The sequence below is a fragment of the Lissotriton helveticus genome, chromosome 1_1 (assembly GCF_964261635.1).
Source record: "Lissotriton helveticus chromosome 1_1, aLisHel1.1, whole genome shotgun sequence".
NCBI classification, from domain to species: Eukaryota; Metazoa; Chordata; class Amphibia; order Caudata; family Salamandridae; genus Lissotriton; species Lissotriton helveticus.
In genome coordinates this window covers 71,396,444-71,421,279 of record NC_136057.1, presented here as the reverse complement: position 1 = coordinate 71,421,279, position 24,836 = coordinate 71,396,444, and the positions used below count along the sequence as shown (strand labels likewise).

General features: G+C 46.8%; 1 pseudogene across 1 annotated transcript in view; it reads right to left on the bottom strand.

The window, feature by feature from the left end:
* Positions 1 to 20,016, bottom strand: part of LOC144758506 (uncharacterized) — a 69,376-nt pseudogene extending 49,360 nt beyond the window's left edge. Inside the window, exons 1-3 of the transcript XR_013595598.1 lie at positions 19,929 to 20,016; positions 17,673 to 18,100; positions 16,829 to 17,624 (exon numbers count right to left, since the gene is read on the bottom strand). The product of XR_013595598.1 is annotated as an uncharacterized LOC144758506 (transcript). The remainder of the gene's footprint in view (positions 1 to 16,828; positions 17,625 to 17,672; positions 18,101 to 19,928) is intronic.
* Between the last annotated feature and the right edge of the window lie 4,820 nt (positions 20,017 to 24,836).

Genomic DNA, 24,836 nt, shown 5'->3' with positions numbered 1-24,836 from the left:
CACTTTAGAATTGCCAATTTGCACATTTACTAAATCTAGAGACACTATTTAGCACTTTAAATTGCATATTTGTACGTAATTAACGGTTGTAGGATTGTTAAAACCTTAAGCCAATAATTGAACGACCCAATGACTATGCTCTATTGATACTGCTAAAATGTCCTATCATGAGCGCTATTATGTAAGATTGTATTTCTTTTTTTTCCTTTGGATAGCCTAATTTAGTATTGTGTCAAATTTCTTTTAAATATATGTTGCTATATGGTTGTATTTCTTTACAAACCGAATAAAGCATCTTTTGAATTGAATTGAATTGACTCATTGATGGTCTCTCCAATGTAGGTCATTGGTTTGCTAATTTAGGTAAAAGTTTATTGTTTAAGGTACTGATGCCAATTGGAGTGATAGGTTTCCTCCTTTTCCTCATATTTGTCTGTTGCAAATGTCGCAAACACACAAAGAAATACACTATGAATAGAAGAGGTGTGAAACGGAGTGTGGATGAACTTGAATTGGAAGATTTGAATAATAAGATTTACAAAAAGGTGAAAGACTCTCACCCTGATAAAGATGTGAAAGAGAAATTGAATCGGATGTTGGAAGAGATAGAAATGTACAAAGTGTGAGAAAAGTTGGCATCTGGTTCCATTTTTGTTTGTGCTGATAGTAAATATCATCAAAGAGGGGATTGATAGAGCAAGATTTCGCATATTACGCGACTTGCTTGAGTCATGAACCTCGAATCTGTCATAACCCGGTAATCCAATTTGTTCGTTTTACTAATTTCATTTATTTTTGGATGTGCGTGTGTCTTAGAGACGCTTGCCTATGTGTTTTACTAAAACAATTAACTCTCGTCCTTAAAATGGCCGCTGCTTTGAAATTTGCTTCTGCGCATGCGTTAGTCACACTCACGTGACGTGACGTAGTTGGAGTTTTGGTGGAAAGAATATGCGCATGCGTAATAGTCTCAAGATGACTGCTTATGTATTAAACGTGGTGAAGCTTGCACAGATGCTCTTGTGTTATTGTGTATTGCACTAATCTATAATCGCATAGTATATTTTTATAGAGTGAGATATAAAGTACCAACACATGAGATGTAGTACATTCATTTATTTCTATGTTTTAATTTGTTTTCGCTTACTTTTCATGTACCGCGATAACTGGGGGGTCTGAATGAGACGAGAACCATCTTGAAAGGTCCCTAGTACGCATGTCCAGTATGCTGCTGATGGCATTGACCGAGTGCCAACTGAAGGTCCCTGCCAAGACGTGCCTGGGAAGATGCACCTTCACCCAGCAAGAGAAACTAAAATGTTCTACATCTGTTACATTTGTATAAATCCTATTGTATTCTGTAGAATATGTCATGGGAACCCCAAATCTGCTAGGCGGTACCATGAGATGCAAATTTAGGCTTGTAGAAGTTTGTTCTGATTGGTGTGTTAACCTATCCTACATGGGGACCAATCGAAATTGGGGATTCTGACACTTTGCAACATTAGGGGGTGGTACACTGACCCGAAAACAGTATATCTAGCCTAAGTTCAGCTAGAGAAATTGTCCGACTTGTCTGAATAGCTGACCTGTCACTGACCCAACGCTCTCAATAGGTGACTGATACAGAGGTGCTGCGGAGCACTCTGTCCGAATTTGACCATAGACTCAGAGGTTTTACTAAACCTTAAGTGCTGGCGGAGCACTTTGCTGGGGAGTTCGCTAACCCAATCGGGGTTCTGACTGATAACTGCAGAGAGGGTGGAGCGCAGGCGTTGCTTCCAAACTGTGGGTGCTGGTCGTGCCTTGGTGGTCCTGTCCTGATCCTAATCTGGTTTTCCTGTCCTGTCCTGGGGTGTCCATTCTGCATCTGCTGTCCCATTGATGACGGTCCTTTCTTGGGGTTTATCCTGTCCTTAACTGAACCGTGGCCAGGGTTGGTTTTCACACCAGTCTAGGTAATTATAAGTGCGAAAACTCTATGCTGCACTTTCTATTTTTCTGTCTTTGCTTTGCTTTGCTTCAACGTCTACATGAGCCCCCTCGCGGCCATCGTACGCAAACACAACCTCAGCATAATCTCCTACGCCGACGACACCCAGCTGATCCTCTCCCTGACCAACAACCCCGCCGCCGCCAGAGCCAACCTGCACGAAGGGATGAAAGAGGTAGCCGAGTGGATGACGACCAGCCGCCTGAAACTGAACTCGGACAAGACGGAGGTCCTCATCCTGGGCTCCTCACCCTCCGCCTGGGACGACTCCTGGTGGCCTCCCGCCCTGGGCACCGCTCCCAAACCGACAGACCATGCACGCAACCTGGGCTTCATCCTGGACTCCTCCCTCTCCATGACCAGGCAAGTCAACAACGTCTCCTCGGCGTGCTTCAACATCCTACGCATGCTACGGAAGATCTTCTGGTGGATCCCCACCGAGACCAGGAAGACCGTCACCCAGGCCCTCGTCACCAGCCGACTGGACTACGGCAACGCCCTCTACGCCGGTACCACCGCCAAGCTCCAGAAGAGACTCCAGCGGATCCAGAACGCCTCAGCCAGACTCATCCTCGACATCCCACGAACCAGCCACATCTCCGGACATCTGAGAGACCTTCACTGGCTCCCCGTCAACAAAAGAATCACCTTCCGCCTCCTCACCCACGCACACAAAGCCCTACACGACCAAGGCCCGAGCTACCTCAACAGCCGAGTCAACTTCTACGCTCCCAAACGCAACCTCCGATCAGCCAACCACGCCCTCGCCGCCGTCCCCCGCATCCGAAGAGCGACTACAGGAGGAAGGTCCTTCTCCTACCTGGCCGCCAAGACCTGGAACTCCCTCCCGACCGACCTGCGCCTGACCCAAGACCACCTCTCCTTCAGGAAGAAGCTGAAGACCTGGCTGTTCGAGCAGTAGCGGCACCCCCCCCCCCCAGCGCCTTGAGACCCTACGGGTATGTAGCGCGCTTTATAAATGTCAATGATTGAATAAAGACATACCTTTGCATACGTAATGTTCCATGCTTTCGCAAATCTTCTAAATGAAAAGTCTATGCATTTATTTCCATAGCATGTTCCTATGTTTCCCTACCTTTTAGAGTACATTCATTTCAGCTGTCTATGAACTATAGATGTGGTTTACAATTTCCCTTGCAAACTGAATGAAATACCATTGTTAGATTATTAGCATGTTCCCCTTTTCACCCTTCCTATAGAAATATAGGATTCCTCATTTTCTACTCGTTCATATAAAGTACGTCCCAATAGTGTTATCTTAGTACGAGCATAAGTTTTGCCCATCTATAGACGTTCATCTTTAAATCTGCTTAGGGTATTTCCCTGTTCTCATCTCATATTAGAATTCATAAATGGTTGCTTTGATTTATTTCCTATACGGTTATGTGCTTTTCGTTATTTTGATTATTGATTGCCTTTTAACTGTAAGCATAATGCTCTCTGAAACTGAATACTAAGATAAACTTTTAAACCTTCCCAGTTGTCCGTGGTCATTTCAATGAATACAAAGTAAGGTATAAGAATTTGGTATTTGTATTTTTTTGCCTACCTTTTCTTTTACAGCTAGCTCCCTGATCTATCGTGGTCATAGGTACCCGTAACGGTGGATGGTAAGTCGGGTACACTAGAATTCAAATAGGAGGAAATCAGGGTTACTGGTAGTAGAATTGTGGGGTCATCTGATTAATGAGTAGGTTGAAATGAAATTTATGGGCCCGAAAACTATATGGTGAAATTATTGGTCGGGTGACCCACGATCTCTATCAGTTTCAGCTAAAGAGATTTCAATATGGCCAGGCCTGTTGACAGTCACTGAAATACCTGTTACAAAACACTGTGACCAACAACTTGAGTTTAAGGAAATTGTGGGAGGGATGGGCAGAAATAGAAGCTAGGAGGCTTTAGGAGTTTATCAATTGTTCCGGTTTATTTGTAGTTTGTAGAGAAAATCAAGAGTTCTTCTTGAGCTGCTGTCCTGGTGGGTGGTCAGAGGGTCTCTTCTGGTGTGTGTTCCTGATTCCTGGTAATTCCCGATATCGGCTTCGGCTGTCCGTCTCCCAGATGGCTTGAAAGGAAAAGAACAAAAAAGGATGGTGAGACTCGGATTCTCGGAAAAGTCCTAGGTCAGGAGATGGAATCGTGTCCGTCATCACACCACGTTGTGCATGAAGAGGGGGTTAATGCCTAATTAATGTGGCCCTCCCCCCCGTGTAGGTAATTCAAGCCGAGTCACTCGGGAGTTATAGGAAGAGAATCACCAGAGATGAGTATTAGCCCAAGACATCGGTAAAGGGTGAAAGAAAAATAAAGGCAGACACCAAGGAAATATCCTCATGAAAGAAAAGAAAATATGTGGCTTACTTTGGTGCAGTACAACCACCCCTTGACTTCCACCCTGTACCTCAATATGCTCTCCCCTGCTAGCTTGATGCCCTCACTTCACCCGGTTCACTCACTGTCCTAGCTGCAGCTCTCCTGAGCTGCGGCGGCATTTTCGCACCTCCTGGGTGAGGTGGGGATCCACCAATCCTCGCTCCTCTCCTTCGTCCGGGTTATCATTGCCGTCGTCGTCCCATTTTCTCAACGTTTCTTCCCTCTTCTCTCCTCTGGCATCCTGCTAATACAACTCGATGCACACTCCCATCTTCCGTCTCCGCCTTTTCTTTTCTTGTAGGCCTTCCTGCTTGGTCCTTCTCCGTAATGCCACCTCCTTCTTCCTAGAAGGAGGAGGTCGGGAGCAACGGGTTAACCCTTGCCATCCCCCGGCTTTCCGTGGTATTTCCGATTTCCAGGATGGGTAACGGGGGTTCAGGGCCCTACTCTCGGGGTCCTTCTCACCGGAATGTATGAATTTTATTCAAAATGTACTGAAAATGTTGCGGTGATTGCTGAACCACTTCACAACCTTTTCAAAAGGAATGCTTGAGGGATTTGGGCACAGGAAAGGGGAAATCTGCTAAATGCAGGACTACTGAGTCTATTTCTACCAAGCAATGAGTGCTGTATCACTGAAGATACTTGTAGCATTGGCATTGGCGCTGTAGTGACTCAAGGCGAAGGAAATGAGGAATGTGCAATGGCATCACACACACTGCGACCACGTGAACGTAAATACTCGACCATTGAGCGTGGGATGTAGGACTGCACGTGGGCAACTTAAAAGTTCAAGTCATCCTTATGTGGGGCCAAGTTCAGAATATGAACAGATAATAAACCACTTTTGAATGGTAATAATGTGAACACTAGCAGGCTACTGCCAGGTTGGTGAGGTTAAGTTTGAAACTTTTGAAACATCATTTTGACGTTGAACACACTGCAGGAGAGAGAAACAAAAATACTGATTGCTTGCCCTGACTGCCCTGAGGGCAGGAAGATGTGGAACATAAGAACAAAGAGAATGACTGTGAGGATGTGGAATGTACTGCAGCAAGTATTTGTTGGCCAGATAAAGACTGTCTGTGTGTGTGTGGGGGGGGCAAAAGTATAGAAAGACATTGGATGAAGATTCTATTTTATTGAAAGTGATTCATTTCATGAGGAAAGAATGGCCAAAAGATAACGATTTGTTGTGAAAACTGCAGACCAATAGCAAATTTCATACTGTCAGAGGTGAGACATTTAGCTGTGATATCAAGTTCAAGTTCAAAAAAATTTGTATAGCGCGCTACTCACCCAGAGTGTCTCAAGGCGCTTGAGGGAAGGAAGTGCTTTACTTATCGAATATCCAAGTTTTTAGTTGTTTTCTGAAGGAGAGGTGATTCTGTGTAAGGCGGAGGTGGGTGGGGAGAGAATTCCAGGTTTTGGCCGCTAGGCCGCTAAGTAGGAGAAGGATCTTCCCCCCATGGTGGATATAGAAAAATAAACGACTGACAATGCAATACTGGTCGCCTGCCATCGACAAGGATGTGGAAAAATTCATTAGAGAGAGTTACCAGTTGTTTGCAAAATGATAAAACACTGATATACACAGTTCTGCTTATTACAGAAGTGGGTTTTCCTGACAGTACGGGACTATGAATGTAATGATTTTTTTAGGTCTGTTTCAGATGCTTCCTGCTGAAAAAGGGGAGAGATTTCCCTATCAAACCCAGAAAGGACCGGGAAATAAATCAATCAAAAAAAGAAAACTTCCTTTCTGAGTATTACAACATTACAGTTGACTTGAATGTTCATTTAGGTTTCTCCACAACAACAGTTACCCCAGAAATTCTAGTTCAACCAAAACTAACAAATGTATGTATCAAAATATAATTTTTATTTTGATTTTATCAAGGCAAAGAAAATACATTCATAAAATTGCTAAACACATTAAAATCCTAATGTAATGATCATAGTTACATAGAATCATAAAAATCCTTTTGTACACAAAAACACATTTTATACAGACACATTCAGTTTATAAAAAAGAACCATAATTTTCAAGTGTACAGAAAAGACCAATTAATAATACATGTTCAATAAAAGTTTGTCGACGCGTTTCGGTGGTATATTCTTTAGAACACCTTCTTCAGGACTTTCTAAAGGATCTTCTTAATCTAAAAATAGATACATAACAATATGTTAGAAGTTAAACTATCGGGGGAGTTGTGCCACATCACTGTTGACCGTGCCCTAATATTTCTTACATTTAAAAGTGGTCCTTTTATACATTGCCACATCAGGGTACTGGAGTATTGTGAATTGGTTATAATTTTATCCCTCGCGTTGCATCAGGGAATCTGTACATGGGAGATACAAGTTTTTTAAAAAAACTTAAGTACACACTTATAGCACCTGCCCACAGTATTGCTAGAAATTAATGCGGATAATGACTAGTTCACCTACTTTTTATTGCATCAGCAAGTCGGCTAGTACACACAGTTTATCCAGCTCACGTTATGATCCTTGTATCACTTTGCATTGATACTCGAGTGGCTTGAAATTCTACACTCCGTGGATCAATCAGCTTGGCGTGTGCACCTCTTTTTATATTTAAGATGCTCTCACCAACAGCCTGGATAAATAACATATATATTCTTTAGTGTCTCAGATGTTTGTATAGGTTATTCATTATACAAACTATTATTGCTGGAGTAAACTCCCAATCACCACACTTATTTCATTAATAGTGTGGATGCATCTATGCTTAGAAAACTCTGCATTTTATGCTTGAACGACTCTACATTTTATTATTGGAGATTTTGGACGAGACTCATGTCCAAAATCTTCTACGCTCCATGTAAATAAACAGGTATGTATAACTCACGCACTACTCTGCTACTCTGGCACTGTTTAGGCAATATAGTAGCATTCTGTGTCGGATATTACTTTTCCTTTAATGCTAAGTGGATGGCTATATACGTACGCCCATCTTCTCCACCTACTCTTAACCTAGCTCCGCGTTCTGGCGAGCAGTTCAAGCAGGAATCCTAATGTAACCTGGATTCCCTTACATCTGGCGCTGAGTCGGCGGCTTGGAACTCCCGCCCCTACCCACCGCGCCCTCTTACTATAGCCCCTCGGTCTATCGAGCTAAATCAAAGCCCGGACCTACTTAACATGGTAACGGTCCCTCTTACCTCCTATCTGTCATCCGATCGTCTTGACCCTTCCGTGTGGTATACGTGCATGCAACTGATCAAGGGGTTTATATACATGCACTCGCCCGGCGCTTCAGATGTAATAGAAAGCACCTGAGGTTCAGTCATTCCGGATTTCGCGGCCATGATAGTAGTTTATTGCCGAACCATGGAAACGTACACATTCGACGACGGACCAATCAATCGAAAACACTACCGACCTATTCATAGTGTTCTCAATCGCACACCGCGATATTTATAAAGAACACACGCTAGTGTGCATACGCTGTTACTGGTGCACATTATTATAAACATTTTAGCGATTCAGTGTTTCTTGTTGTTATTTTGAGCTTTTCATAATGTTCTCGATCGCACACCGCGCTATTTATAAAGAGCACACACTAATGTGCATACGCTGTTACTGGTGCACATTATTATAAACATTTTGGCGATTCAGTATTGCTTGTTGTTGTTTTGAGCTTGGTATTGTCGGCCATTTTAGTAGTTTATTATAAGGATTGCGTCTCTCGACACAAGAAACCCCATGCATTATATTGATCAATGCATATATATGGCATATTGTCATGTGTAGATTTTACAATTTTCATAAATTTTATATTGTATACATTGCGCTCAACAGCTGACAACATGAGCATTAAACTACAAGATTTAAAAATGTCTTATAATCCTATTGACACAAGATGTTTACAAATTGCCCCTATTAGGGTCTGCACGTGTTCACTCTGCACTAGGGGGTAATGCTTATTAAGCTATTCGCACAGGGTCCCTCCGCTACCCATGTTGTGTTCAATAGGGAAAGCCCATTATATTAACTCTTGGTGGGTTATACAGGCAGAGTGAAGGCGTCCGTCCCCTTTACAATCCAGACTCGTATTTTTTATTTCACATCAATCTAAATTGTATACGCCTAATTACACATTTCGACCGGATTTGCAGTGAGGATTTACCACAAATGAAGCAAGGAAACTGAACTCAGTATTACCAACACCAGCATATATCTCTACTATAGCGGTATATACTTCACTTCATTTGAGTATACAGTTGACTACTATTTACATGATACTGAACTACCTCACTATTCTCTCCCATTCTTCTCTATTGTTCAGCCCTTCTGTATAAGATTTAAATTTAGACATAAAGAACTGCTCTCTTTGTTTGCGTCTTTTATCAGTATTGCCACCCCTCATTGATGTTTTAATTTTTTACAGTATGAACCAACGTAGTTCATCTTCTCTGTGATTCATGGTGATCCAGTGTTCAACTAAGGGGGCGTTTTTCTTTCTATTTTTCAGGGCTGATCTATGTTCAGACAGGCGTAAGCGCATTTCTCTGCCTGTCTCACCAATATAGCATTTCTGGCAAGGGCACATAAGGAGATATACAACATTAGATGTCCTACAGTTGACATGTTCGTTCATCCAGTGTGTTATACCCCTAAGGTCAACTTTGTCAGATTTTATTATGGTTTTGCAGTGGGAACAAGTTCCACACGGTAAATTACCCCGAATTGGTGCATTATGGTCGATGCTCAGCTGATGGCTCCTTTTTGGTTCTCTATATGTTTGTACTAAACAATTACGAATTGTTCTGTTCCTCCTGTATGCAAAGGTCGGTTTTGGTAAATTTGTCTGGCCCTTTTTGTTTAGAATCGACCAATTCTTAGTGATTAGATTCCTCAATTTTATACTCATGTTATTATAGTCAGAGACCATAACTATGCCATCCTTTGGCTGTAGTGATGCTTCTTTTGGTTCAAACAAAGTATCTCTATTTCGGTACTTTGCCCTCTTATAGCTTTCCCTGATGAGTCTTTTGGGGTAACCCCTCTGCAACAGTTTCTTTTTCAAAGTTTCAGCATGTTTTTCGAACATAGACCTATCCGTACAATTTCGTCGGATTCTGACAAACTGACTGTATGGTATACCATCCTTTTGGCATTTTGGGTGGTAGCTAGTATGGTGGAGCAATGTATTTCTATCAGAGGGTTTAACGTATAGTTCCACCCCTAATTTCCCTTCCTGCGCCTTTATTTTAATATCCAAGAAGTCAACTGCCACTTGACTCTTGTTAGCAGTAAATCTCAGGTTTGCATCTCCACAATTTAGCCAGTCTAAAAAAGCATTGAGGTCTGACTCACTTCCATCCCAAATAAAAAACACATCGTCTATAAACCTAGACCAGTGTATGATGTTTTCAAAGAACGGACTAACCTCGTTGTAAATATGCGTCTCTTCAAACTTTCCGACATATAGACAAGCGAGGCTCGGAGCACATGTAGCTCCCATACTTGTCCCCTTTATTTGGCAAAAGAGATCCTTATTAAAAAGGAAGATGTTATTCAATAGGATTATCTCTATGCAGTCAACAATGAAGGTGTTCAACTCATCCAGTTCTTCCTCTCCCCTACACAGGATATTCCTCATCATTGTGATAGTGTCTGCTTGGGGTATGTTAGTATACAAGGACTCTATGTCCAAGCATACTAACCACTGTGTCTCATCATTAAAATCAATGCCTTCAATTTTCGAGATCATGTCAGTTGTATCTTTTATGTAAGATGGTAATATTTCCACTAGTGGACGGATGAAGTGATCTACATATTTACTTAGTGGTTCAGTACTAGAATCAATACCAGACACTATCGGACGCATCGGGGGGTCCTTCATGTCCTTGTGGACTTTTGGAAGTCCATATAGTGCTGGTATCTTTGGGTGCTCATTAACTAGGAACTTAAACTCTTCCTCACAAATTATGGAGTCCTCTCTAGCTAGAGTGACTCGATCTCTTATTTTCTTTTTAACATTGTTCCATTCAGTCATACTAGAGCTCCTATAATGTGATTTATTATTGAGGAGGGAGTGCATCTTTGAATTGTAGTCTTTGGTGTTAAGGATCACTATACTTCCTCCCTTGTCACCGGGTTTTATTGTTATCTGGTCACATTCTGAGAGATCTTTTAAAGCTTCTCTTTCTTTTTTAGAAAAGTTACTTTCTGTCCAGGTTTTTTCTGACAGCAGCTTCTCCATCCCTGTAGACACTACTTTCTCAAATGTGTCTACCTCCTGGCCAACCATCGTAATGTTTGGGGTCCATGTGGATGGAGGTTTTAAACCTGATTTGTTATTGTTTTTTGTCAGATGCTTCCTGTGCATCAGAAATGTGCTATTGTGCTTGAAGACTACATGTCAAATTGGTTGCAAGTATGGTTTGTACACGGCAGAGAGGGTTTTCAGGGTGAATTGGTTTCGGATAATGGTGCATAATTGGTCTTGAGGGAGATGAAGCAGTATTTGGATGGAACTTGATTCAAGATAAATGTGTTAGTCATCATCACCCACAGTGTAATGGCCAAGCAGAGAGAATGAACATATTGGTCAATCAGGGTTTTTTCATGGCCGGTATCAAAGTGGAAGAGGCTGTCATGGCTATGCTTACAGCTTATCGCAGCACACTGCACTGCACCATTTTGTGCTGAGAGGCGGAAATTTGCATGATTTGGACTTCGTAATATGCACTGAAGTGTCTAAAGAGGGGCTAAGTCACAATAGCTATCTAAAGAAGTGTGACTCAGGGGTTAGAGGCAGCAGACCCGGAAGCTGAGATCGGTCCTGGACCAGGGTTCAATTCCCCACCTCGGCGGGTCTTGGGCTAAAAATTCCCCGGACTCGATAATTCTCGCCCCGGTGCCTCCTCGACTCACGGGTTCACACTCTGTGACTCTGGGCAATAGCTTGCTTAATCTCCACAACGGCCCCTCGCGGCGGGATGCCTGACTTTCACCTTGTGGATACCCTGCTATCTCACAGGGGAATACCAGGAAGGGTTCCCTAAGCAAGCGCCGGGAAACCCACTGCGGGTAGCTGTGCGCTATATAAGCTCAACTACATTTACATTTACATTTACAAGAAGGAAGGAAGATGAATTGACCTTCAAAAGATGCATGTGATATTGTAAAGCTATTGTTCGCATAAACATGATCACAGAGGCAATAATAAACTTATGCAATCATAGTACTCTGGAATGACTAGGGGAATCAGATGCCGAATTTCCACAGTCATTCCACATATCTCAGAGCCAAATGTCCACAGTAATTCCATATATCTCAGAGCAATCACCATTTACTTCACCCACCCTCCAGCAGAGTTTCTTTTATCGCTGATATTGCTGACTTGGAGGGAGGAAAAAGTGAGGAAAATGTAATAGGAGACATAATGGCAGACATAGCTAAGGCCTTATAATGGGGCCCATATTAGATAAAATAAACATAATAAAATATATCACCCTATCATGTATACTGTAATACAACTAACCTGGCTTGATATTCAGAACACCTTGTACTGTGCACATAACCCTACAGACCACAATTAATCTTGAAACCTCTTTGAACTTGTACATTGTTCTACATGATGTAGTATGTTATAATACAACTGGCCCTCTATGACCTGCAGGCCCCCCAATTCTATGTACATGAACCTACACACCACAGACATAGACCACTTCTTACCGAAGGCTCTGGGGTGCAGCGGGCCTTATCCCACCCATTCCACCACTACAGACCTGACTTACAGATCACCTTTCCTCTTCACACTGCCTTCCTCCCCTTTTAAGCGGCAGACCCTGGCTGCCCCAGAAATCCTCCTACAATCTGTGCACTCACACATCACATAGACCCAGCCCGATCTCTAAAGTGCTTTAGTTTGCTCTAGCAACAAAAAAGGGCAATGTTACTCTCGGTGAATAACACCTCACTTTCATCTCACACTTAGGGGATGGTGAGTATCGCAGAGCTTGGATTGAAATCACAAATTCTGCCACATAATTCCTCAGAGGTCCTGAGCCCGGAATGGGACGTCTCGTGCACGGACCAGAATTCAGGTCATTTTTCATGTGCAGAGTCCCAATTCTTAGCCTATCACATAACGGGAAGGAGAAACTTCTTTGCGAAAATAAAGGAGATACTAGGTACCTAATTCTAATTTCTAATTTCTAATTTCTAATTTAAAACACTTGTAGAGCGCGGCGTACACCTTGCGGTTTCTTGGCGCTGGAGGTTCAGACCTGAGGGGGAAAGACCATGGAAAGGTGGAATAAGTATTAGGCGGGGAAAGCCTGGCTGAAGAGGAAAGTTTTCAGGTCTCTGCGAAAGGAGAGATACTGAGTTGCAGAACGGAGATTGTCTGGGAGTGAGTTCCAAAAAGTAGGGGCCAGGGTTGAGAAGTTAGAACCGCCCCACTTTTTGCGTGAGAAGCGGGGGATCTGGAGAAGGGACTTGGAGGAAGACCGAAGATTTCTAGCGGGGACATAGGGTTTAATTAGTGAGGCGATGAAGTCGGGGGCAGTGCCCTGGCGGGCCTGAAAGACCATGCATCCGATCTTAAAAAGGGAGCGTTGTTTCACGGGGAGCCAGTGAAGCTCTTTTAGAAGGGGGGTGGAGTGGTGATAGCGTGGAAGGCCGTAGATCAGCCTGGCCGCCTGGTTCTGGATGGTTTGGAGTCTACGCAGGCTGTATGCTGGAATGCCATGATAGAGGGCGTTGGCGTAGTCCAATCGTGAGATTACCAAGGCGGCTATGATGATCTTAAGTGCCTGGGGAGAGAAGAAGCGGGAGACAGAGCGGATAGTTCGGAGAGTGAGGAAACAGGAGGAGACCACGGAACCGACTTGTGAGTGAAGAGTGAGCTGATTATTCATTTTGACACCCAGTGTTTTGACCGTGGTGGAGGGGGATGGTGCCGGGCCAAGAGAGGGGGGCCAGAAAAGAGAGTTCCAGGGGCTGGATGAACCACCAGTGAGAACCAGCTCGGTCTTGTCGGGGTTCAGTTTAAGATGGTTGTGGTTCATCCAGTCCCTGATAAATGTCATAGTTGACTGGAAATTAGAGACCGAAAGAGGAGAGGGAGACAGATCAAAGATGAGCTGGAGGTCATCCGCGTAGTTGTAAACAGCGACCTCCAGCTGCTGGAGTGCATAGATAAGAGGAAATATATAGAGATTAAAGAGTAAAGGAGAGAGAGAGGAGCCCTGGGGAACACCGCAGGTGACAGGGAGAGGGGTGGAAGTGAAATCGCCCAGTCGGACCGCCTGAGTGCGGTCCCTCAGAAAGGAGGAGAGCCAGACCAGAGCTGATCCCCCGATGCCGGCCGCCTTGACACGGGCGAGTAAGATGGTGTGGTCCACCGTGTCAAAGGCGGCGGAAAGATCAAGGAGGACCAGTGCCTGGCGGTTGTTGTCATCCATACCCTTTCTGAGGTTGTCTAGGACTGAGACTACGACCGATTCGGTCGAATGCCTGGGGCGGAATCCTGCCTGGCGAGAGGCCAGCCCCCCATTCGCCTCGATATGAGCGCTCAGAACTGCGGTGACATGGCGTTCCATCACCTTGCCCAAAAAGGGCAGCAGGGAGATGGGGCGAAAGTTAGCCAAGATGGAAGGGTCCGCGCCTGGTTTCTTCAACAGAGGCACTATGGTAGCGGCCTTTAGTGCAGGGGTCACAACACCCTGAGCCAAGGAGCTGTTAAGGAAGGCGATAGGGGGGTCGGGGCAGCTGGAATAGATTTGCTGTAAGATGCGCGCGGGGCAGACGTCCGCCGGAGACCCCGACTTCACTTTGGGGAGTATTGCCAGAAAGGATTCCTGAGTGAGGGGAGGGATGAGGGTGAGGGAGTTTTGAACAGAGGGGGGGAGGGGATCAACAAAAGCAGACGAGGGTAATGGAATGTTAGCCTTGATAGTTGAGATTTTGTCCAAGAAGTAGTGATTGAGTTGATCACAGAGGAGCTGGGAGGGGGGGATTTGGGACGAAGTTCGGTCAGAGAATGCCAGGTCATTCACAATGCCGAAGATTACCCTGGATTTGTTGTCAGCAGACGTTATTTTCGTGGAAAAATAGTCGGTTTTTGCAGCCAGAATTGCTGATTTATATTTAGCCAGTGATGCCAGGAAGAGGGTTTTAGATGAGAGACTGTAATCTTTCCTCCACTGCCTCTCCGCCCGTCGGGCGCTCAGTTTGAGTTCTTTTAGGTGGTCGTTAAACCATCTATTGGAGTCCTTGAGTCGGCGGATGGAAATGCGACGCAGGGGAGCCACCGAGTCGCAACCTCCAGCCAGCCAGGTGTTAATGGCCTTGGCTTGAGAGGCAGATGATAGGCCAGAGGAGGGGGGAATGGAATTGCGGAGCAGGGAGGTCAAGGAGGGGAGATCCAGTCTGTTCCAGTTCCGCGCCCAGGTGTTTTTGGCACGCGGGGTTTTGGAAATTGGGTTGTGGGGGATGGAGAAGGAGATGAGGGCATGGTCGGACCAGGGGCATGGAGAGACAGCCACCGAGGCCAATGGAAGGTTGAGGGACCAGACCTGGTCGAGTGTGTGCCCGTGAGAGTGAGTGGGGACAGTTATATGTGACATAAAGTTGAAAGATAATAGGGATTCTGTAAATTCTTTTGAGGCCGGGCACTCGTGTGGGTCTGAGGGCCAGTAATTGAAATCCCCCAGCACCAGAACCGAGGCATAATTAACTACCAGATTGGCCAGTAGGTCTTGAAAAGCAGGTAGAAATGAAGGAGAGGGCTGAGGAGGGCGGTACACAAGAAGGCAAGTGATGGGAGGGGAGGATAGAAGGGAGCGGACTACTAAAAAGTCAGCAGGGAGCATAGGGGGAAAAGGAAGTGATAGAAAATGCAGGTCAGCCCTGGCGATTAAGGCGACCCCACCGCCAGCCCTGCCCGCCGGACGATCGGCACGCAGGACCACATAGGAAGGCGGAAGGGTAGCCAGGAGAGCGGGGAGGGAGGAGTCGCAATACCAGGTCTCGGTCAGGAGCAGTAAGTCCGGTTTCTCAGAGTCGAGTAGGACGTACAACTCGTGTTGGTGCTTGACCGCTGACCTGGTATTAAGTAGGACAATAGACAATGCTGGGGTCGTGGGACAGGGATCGGCGAGGGGGGGGCCGGGTGACGGGGGGGTGCGTAGAGGGGGGAGCGGAGGTGTGGGGAGGGTAGGGGCAAGGCCTAGTGCAGAGACGAGTCTATGGACGGAATCCGGAAGAGGCCAGGGGCCTTGAAGGGCGATGAGGTCTTTAGACAAATAGGACCGAATTTTGGCATAGTGACGTGCCCCTAGCCCCGATCGGCCGCGGACGGGCGCAGACGGGCTTGACTTATGCGCGACTTCGGCGCGAAGTCGGCGCTCCCGCTGCGCTCGTCCGCTGCGCGTACTAAAATGGCACATTGTTATAGATGGCCGTAAGGGCGGGAAGGGGGCGTGGCCTGAAGGTGGGCGTGGCCAGCCGGCAGGAGGGCGTCACGTGGGCGCTAGATCCGCTCCACGGAGCCCTCGCAGTGCAACAAGTAAATAGCAGCAGGTAAAGTTTGAAAACACAGTATGCACAAGCTAAAAAGAGCGTCTCCCGGCTTTCCGCCTCAGGAGATATGAACCCAGCGAGCGCTCTGGATCTGGCGCTTAAGAAGGGCGGGAAGGGGGCGTGGCCTGAAGGTGGGCGTGGCCAGCCGGCAGGAGGGCGTCACGTGGGCGCTAGATCCGCTCCACGGAGCCCTCGCAGTGCAACAAGTAAATAGCAGCAGGTAAAGTTTAAAAACACAGTATGCACAAGCTAAAAAGAGCGTCTCCCGGCTTTCCGCCTCAGGAGATATGAACCCAGCGAGCGCTCTGGATCTGGCGCTTAAGAAGGGCGGGAAGGGGGCGTGGCCTGAAGGTGGGCGTGGCCAGCCGGCAGGAGGGCGTCACGTGGGCGCAAGATCCGCTCCACGGAGCCCTCGCAGTGCAACAAGTAAATAGCAGCAGGTAAAGTTTAAAAACACAGTATGCACAAGCTAAAAAGAGCGTCTCCCGGCTTTCCGCCTCAGGAGATATGAACCCAGCGAGCGCTCTGGATCTGGCGCTTAAGAAGGGCGGGAAGGGGGCGTGGCCTGAAGGTGGGCGTGGCCAGCCGGCAGGAGGGCGTCACGTGGGCGCTAGATCCGCTCCACGGAGCCCTCGCAGTGCAACAAGTAAATAGCAGCAGGTAAAGTTTAAAAACACAGTATGCACAAGCATAACCGCTTCTGGTGTACTCAAGGCCCCTGCCCCCAAAGATACCAGTCCACACAACTCAGATTTGGCCCCCTGCAGGTCTTACTAAATATCTGGGCAGATCCACTTTGGAGATATTTTATGCTACATTCCCTCAGAACTGTACAAGTTACTCGACATTCTGGATGTTAATTCAGTACGAAACAAATACCTGGGATGGCTTTGAGCAGCAATCTATCTGCGTCTGTATTTCCTCTCTCCAATGGGTCTCTAGCGATAGCTCCATCAGTATCAGGAGCATTCTGTGCCAGGAATGATGAGACTCCAGATGGGCCCTGCGCATCAGCACATGTTGGTTGTAGGTCAGAGTTCCCATCTCGGTTCTCAGGGTGCAGTGGTTCTTGCTTGTAGTTCTCATCGTAGTCCTCAGGACTCAGTGGTTCTAGCTTATAGCCGCGATCTAGACTGAGTGCCTCAAGGTGCATTGGTTCGGTCTTGCAGTTCTGATGTGGTTCATGTGCACCAGAGAGCACCTGCAGGCATGTGTTGAGCTGCAGACTCTGGTCTTCTTGAAATGCTGGTTGTCTGCAGAGGTTTTGCCGTTGACCCTCACCCTCAAACCACAACAACTCTTGCTTTAGGAGTTCACTTGGTCCCTCCCCATCTGGGAGCACTGGTTGTCTGCACTGGTTTTGCTGTAGCTCATGTCCCTTGTGAAACAGTGGCTGCGGGCAGACGTTCTGTTGTGCGCCCCAACTTTCTGCATACAATGGTTCTTTCTTCATGTGTTCCTCTGGTTCTTGTTGCATGCAGTGGTCTTGCTGTGGTTCATGGCCATCATCAAACACTGGTGGAAGACCTGGGATAACTTGAGCATCTGGAGGAGGGCACCTGGAGCCAGTGCAGTCCTGCTGTGGTCCAGGGCCAGTCGGAGACAGAGGTTGGAGGCACTGGCTCTGCTGTGATTCATGCCCATGAGGAGACAGAGGTTGAAGACACTGATTCAGCTGTGGTTCGCGACCAGGTGAAGATGTAGATTGAGGGTTTTGGTTCACCTCCTTGGCCCTGACTGAAAGATTGATCAGAGGGATGCTGAGAGGACAATCTCTAACCACAACCGGACTAACCCTCTCCAAAGACAATGCCCCATTTTCAAGGTGATCTAGACCATTTGCTATCCAGATTTGCTCCATAAGCCCTGCGACTCTTGACGGCACATCCTCTACGGTATTCTGCAAGTTATCCAGTTTGGCTTCCAACTGCTCCAACATAGATAAAAGGATTATGTTAGGCGGGTTCCCCGATAGGGCTTCCATCTCACAGTCCCTCTGAGCATCAATTTGGGATCTTGAAGAAGGCACATTATGGATAGGAGAAGGGAGTGCAACTCTTACGGGTTCAGGTGAACAGTGCACTTCTCCTTTTTGTCTTGGAACCTGCCTTTTCTCCATTGTGAAAATCTGATGTTCAAGTCATCAGATGTCTGTGAAGGGGAAGAAAATAGAAAAGACAACACATTATCACAGTACAATTAGGTCAAAATACTCCTTCCTGTCACCACACGCTGTTTAAGTTTTAAATAAAAAGTATTCAGTCCATTTAATGGCTCGAAAGAACTAAATTGTCTCAAGAGCTGGAGAGGACTTACCCTGTTCAAGATCCGGCTGTCCTCGAGGACATCAGGAGTTACTCTGCTACACATCTAAACCCCGCTCAGTGCTGCCCTTACGTGATATGGTGAGATTTCATGCAGGTCCGCTCTGCCCTGCCAGAGAGGACTCCCTATCCAGAGCTGATCTGTTAAGCTTCAAAATTTATCAGTATGACCTCATCAAACCTAACCCTATAATATTAGGTTTTTGTAATTCTTTAATTTTTGTTATTAAAATTTGGTAAGCATTACCATAATAGTTATTCTCTATGAAATTGAGCCTTGAGGAATAATAGATTTAAATTCCCTGATACAAATACAAATTTGCTGGTCAGAAGCTACCCAGGTCACATAATCTCTGCTGATGGGGTCTGCCCCAAAGATGAATCAATTAAAGCCACACAGGAAATACCTAGACCTATAAACTTTTGCCATGTGAGTCGTGCTGAGGAAGGGTGCAGACTATGTGAGGAGTAGGGAATTCGAGAAGAATTTGCAAATATTAAGGAGAGTCTTGTGAATGCTCACAGTCTGCATAGTTTTGCCCCATTGCGTTGTTACGGACGCCAGAGACAAGGGCCCAGGAACTGAAACAGCGGCATGATCGTAAAGAAAGTCATTATTGCCTTTGCATCTAGGGCTTTGCCGGAGGCTGAATGTAGACATTCCACTACTGAGAAGGAGGCATTGGTCATGTTTTGGGCTCTCAAAATAAACATTCTTGTGGAGTGTCGGAAACTGTAAGTAGAGGATGTTCGACCAGTCCAAACTGGACCCAACCTATGCTGGTGCTACAAGGCGCCTGCTTTCTAGTGTCAAATAAGGGGCAATCTCTTTCTGTCTTTTAATATGATACATGCACAATGACACAACTGACAGACCTTGCCAGACCAAGAAAGCACTGTTGATCTTTACTTTCAAGCTCTACATATTTTGAGCAAAGAGTGGAAGAGTGCCCATCTCCGAAGGCTAGTAGGCATCAAGCCATAAGTCATTATGGCCATTAACAAGCAGAACTTCTGTCTTCTCAGCGTTTCACTTTAGTTCACTTTAACCATATTCAGTGGAAAGATATTAGGGATAAAGTACCCCCTGCTGCACCTTCTAAGGATATTGCAAGTCAACAAGGTGTTCCATAACCATATAGAGGAACGAGGAAGGCAGAGTTCCTTTATAAGGTTATGGAACTCTGAGGTGACTTGCAATAATCTTATAATATGCACCAGGTGGTACTTTATCCCATATAATACAAGGTCACACTATCACCTTTCCCACAAAGCTTGATTGCCTAGCTCCTACATATGCAACAGCTAACATGTTTGCAAACATGAAGAATGAACATAAAACCTCTCGTGCAAAAGTAAACATTAAAACTGTTAGATATTTGTTGCAAAAATATATTGGGAACAGTTCAATAAAAGCCCATTAAAAAAAGCTGCAGTAGCTTGAAACGTGTAGAAACATGCAAAAAGATTCCACCCTTCCTTTATCTAAGGAAACTAATAAACATATTCCCTCTGCTTCTCATAGTAAGCTCTTCTGCCCCCTCCTCCTCCCCCTCTCACTCCCTCTCACTCCCCCTCCTCCCCTCCTCTGCCTCCTCCCCCTCTCCTCTCACCCCCCTTCCTCCGCCCCCCCCCCCCCCCCCCCTCAGTCTCACCCTCTCTTCTCTCTCAGGGTCTCTTCTCTTCTCTTCTCCTTCAATGTTAGGCAGAGACGACAGAAGCAGCGATGGAGCTCTCCTCAGGCCTGACAGAGGCACAGTGTCCGGGTCACAGGCGGCAGCGTCAGCACCAGCAGCGAAGGCGGGATGAAGCCTCCTCTCAGGATAACATAAGCCCCGCCCCCCTCTCACACATGTCTGCTTCCGGGTCAGCAGCGGCAGAGTCAGCATTAGCAGTGAGCCTGCAGAGGAGAGAGGAGCCCTGAAGGTCTGTCTGTCTGTCCAGTGGAAGGAGGAGTCCTGAGGGTCTGTCTGTCTGTCCAGTGGAAGGAGGAGCCCTGAGGGTCTGTCTGTCTGTCCATTGGAAGGAGGAGCCCTGAGGGTCTGTCTGTCTGTCTGTCCATTGGAAGGAGGAGCCCTGAGGGTCTGTCTGTCTGTCCAGTGGAAGGAGGAGCCCAGAGGGTCTGTCTGGCTGTCCAGTGGAAGGAGGAGTCCTGAGGGTCTGTCTGTCTGTCCAGAGGAAGGAGGAGCCCTGTGGGTCTGTCTGTCTGTCTGTCTGTCCAGCGGAAGGAGGAGCCCAGAGGGTCTGTCTGTCTGTCCAGTGGAAGGAGGAGTCCTGAGGGTCTGTCTGTCTGTCCAGTGGAAGGAGGAGTCCTGAGGGTCTGTCTGTCTGTCCAGTGGAAGGAGGAGCCCTGAGGGTCCGTCTGTCTGTCTGTCCATTGGAAGGAGGAGCCCTGAGGGTCGTCTGTCCATTGGAAGGAGGAGCCCTGAGGGTCTGTCTGTCTGTCCAGTGGAAGGAGGAGCCCTGAGGGTCTGTCTGTCTGTCCAAGGGAAGGAGGAGCTCTGAGGGTCTGTCTGTCTGTCCAGGGGAAGGAGGAGCCCTGAGGGTCTGTCTGTCTGTCTGTCCAGTGGAAGGAGGAGCCCTGAGGGTCTGTCTGTCTGTCCAGGGGAAGGAGGAGCCCTGAGGGTCTGTCTGTCTGTCCAGTGGAAGGAGGAGCCCTGAGGGTCTGTCTGTCTGCCCAGGGGAAGGAGGAGCCCTGAGGGTCTGTCTGTCTGTCCACAGAAAGGAGGAGCCCTGAGGGTCTGTCTGTCTGTCCAGAGAAAGGAGGAGCCCTGAGGGCCTGTCTGTCCGTCCAGTGGAAGGAGGAGCCCTGAGGGTCTGTCTGTCTGTTCAGGGGAAGGAGGAGCCCTGAGGGTCTGTCTGTCCGTCCAGTGGAAGGAGGAGCCCTGAGGGTCTGTTTGTCTGTCCAGAGAAAGGAGGAGCCCTGAGGTTCTGTCTGTCTGTCTAGGAAGGAGGAGCCCTGAGGGTCTGTCTGTCTGTCCAGGGGAAGGAGGAGCCCTGAGGGTCTGTCTGTCTGTCCAGAGGAAGGAGGAGCCCTGAGGGTCTGTCTGTCTGTCCAGAGAAAGGAGGAGCCCTGAAGGTCTGTCTGTCTGTCCATTGGAAGGAGGAGCCCTGAGGGTCTGTCTGTCTGTCCAGAGAAAGGAGGAGCCCTGAGGGTCTGTCTGTCTGTCCAGTGGAAGGAGGAGCCCTGAGGATCTGTCTGTCTGTCTGTCTGTCCAGGGGAAGGAGGAGCCTTGAGGGTCTGTCTGTCTGTCTGTCCAGTGGAAGGAGGAGCCCTGAGGGTCTGTCTGTCTGTCTGTCTGTCCAGCGGAAGGAGGTGCCCTGAGGGTCTGTCTGTCTGTCCAGTGGAAGGAGGAGCCCTGAGGGTCTGTCTGTCCAGTGGAAGGAGGAGCCCTGGCTGCAGTTACCTTCCGTTTCAAATGTAGACACAGCAGGGGTAAGAGAGCCTCTCACAACCATCGGCAACCTAAGAGGTGTGAATACAGCCTGGGGGTGTACTGACCTCACACCATCATCGGGGGGAGGGGGGCAGGTGTGCTGACCTCACACCATCATCAGGGGGGAGGGGGCAAGTGTACTGACCTCACACCATCATCAGGGGGGAGGGGGCAGGTGTACTGACCTCCCACCATCATCAGGGGGGAGGGGGGCAGGTTTACTGACCTCACACCATCATCAGGGGGAGGGGGACAGGTGTACTGACCGCACACCATCACCGGGCGAGCAGGGGGCAGGTGTACTGACCTCACACCATCATCAGGGGGAGGGGGCAAGTGTACTGACCTCACACCATCATCAGGGGGAGGGGGCAAGTGTACTGACCTCACACCATCATTAGGGGTTGCAGGGGGAAGGTGTACTGACCTCACACCATCATCAGGGGGGAGGGGGACAGGTGTACTGAGCTCACACCAACATCAGGGGGTGAAGGGGACAGGTGTACTGACCTCACACCATCATCAGGGGGTGCAGGTGTACTGACCTCACACCATCATCAGGGGTGCAGGGGGAAGGTGTACTGGCCTCACACCATCATCAGGGTGCAGGTGTACTGACCTCACACCATCATCAGAGGGGGTACGGGGGCAGGTGTACTGACCTCACACCATCATCAGGGGTGCAGGGGGAAGGTGTACTGGCCTCACACCATCATCAGGGTGCAGGTGTACTGACCTCACACCATCATCAGAGGGGGTACGGGGGCAGATGTACTGACCTCACACCATCATCAGGGGGGGGCAGGGGGAAGGTGTTCTGACCTCACACCATCATCAGGAGGGGTGCAGGGTGCAGGTGTACTGACCTCACACCATCATCAGGGGAGGTTGCAGGGGGCAGGTGTACTGACCTCACACCATCATCAGGGGGTGCAGGTGTACTGACCTCACACCATCATCGGGGGTGCAGGGGGCAGGTGTACTGACCTCACATCATCATCATGGGATGCAGCCGGCAGGTGTATGTGTAATGTTTAATTGTGAGACGACATGGCCCACTGTTATATATGAATCCCTTCATTTAGCCATGGCTCTTTAAAGAACAGTGCATTATGATATTTAAACACCCATATTAACAGTGTTTAGATCCAAGCTACATGTGCCAGAATGCTATGTATCCTTGCTGAAATTCAGGACTTGAGGTGTACTGTGCAAGGGGGTCACTTTGTGACCTTGTTATAATACATCAAAGATTTAGTGTGGCCTCAGTGTGTGGTCTTAACTCCTTTATATCTGGAAGGCGTCCAGAATGGGAAACACCTTTTACAACACAACCATTACATCACACTACATGTACAACGCAGGCATTGCATCGCAACATCCTTTACAAGGCATGACACTACAAAGCAGGCATTACAATGCATGATACTATATCGCAATTCACTACTACGCAGGCATTGCAACGCATACCATTAAAACGCATACCATTGGAGTAATTTTTACACCTACACTATCCAACACTTACCCTACTGTTGCACCCCCTGGAGTTAGAATAGTAATTTTTACCCCTAGACTATCCAACACTTACCCTACTGTTGCACCCCCTGGAGTTAGAATAGGTATTTGTATCCCCATACTATTCAATACTTACCTTAAATGCAATGTGATGGTATGCGTTGTAATGGTTTGCGTTGTAAAAGTAGTATGCGAATAGTAGTAATGGAATGCATTGTAAAGGTAGTTTTTTAAAATGCGATGTGGTGTCATTCAATGTAATGGAATGCGTTGTAGTGGATGTTGCGATGTAAAAACTGCGTTGTAAGTGCATTCGTTGTAAGTGCATGCGTTGTAAATGTATGCGTTGTAACGTCATACATTCGTCCAGAATGGGTCCGTATGGATTTGTTACTCATTTTCATGAATACCTGCTCAGACCTTGTTTTTTAATGTTTGTATTCAGTGGGAGGTTGTCTCTGCAATGGATTAAGAGGTATGCTAGGAGGAGTCAAAAGCATATTTTTACAGAACAATATTAATTTCTTCTCTCCGAATACAAGTCTTTATTAAGCACATTCGTCCACAGTTCTGTACATTGAACCCTTTGATATCCCCACTTTGTTCCCTAAAGTAAGGTGGTTGTTTTGTTCATAACTAGCATATGAAGCTGACTTCTAATTCTTTGATATACTAATGATATGTGGGGCCCGGGCAACACATATTTGGGGCTCCCTATTTGGAATACATTTGAATTTATTACCGCTTTTAGGGTCATTGAAGTCCGTGTGATGCCCCAAAAATATTTAACTGTGTTAAGCCTTCAGAACCCGGGGACGGCAAAAGCATCTAAAAGCCCAAGCTGACTAGAGTCCACCAGCCAAGTACTATCAAAGAAGCTTGAACAAACATTGATAAAGGTATTTCTTTTTGCGATTTAGTCTATATTTTTTCTTGCAAAAAGGTTTTATGTGGTTGTCCAGTCAGCTTGTTACTCCTATTGCAGGAAATCCTGTTATGGGTTATGTGTTCTAGGTTTAGTGGACTAGTGCATAACATTACAATAAAAAAAATTATACATAAAGCACTTGAAAGTGTAGCTTTAGTTGCTGAATATTTGTAATTACAAATAAATCCCCTATCACAATAGGCATTCCTGCTGCAGCAACGAAATTCAAAGCACCGATCTCAGGATTTTTGCAATCGCATTTGTGAAAATCGAATAACTTTCTCTTTATTTCTCTTCCCCTGCCTTGTCCATCTCAACTTCTATATATGTGTAAACCTACAGCTAAACCCGAGCCGGTTTCAGTGGCGGGCCTTGGCGGGGTCGCGAACCCCAAATCTCAACAACAATCGTTTCGTCGGTATCCCACAAACGATGCCAGGGCCACAAGTATTTCTTTTCAGCGTGTTTTTATTTTAAGCCAAGTCACTCGGCGCGTTTCGGAGGCAACCTCCTGGTTCACGAGTGCAATGCAAATCACAGTGTTTATACAATATCATGTGACACACCTCTACGTAATAGACAGTTACAACAGATTCAAGGTGTTTGAACGTCACAGACTTGTTTAGTCAATGTTGGGAGATACATCGTGAGACATTGCATTAAAACCATCATGCAGTATGTAA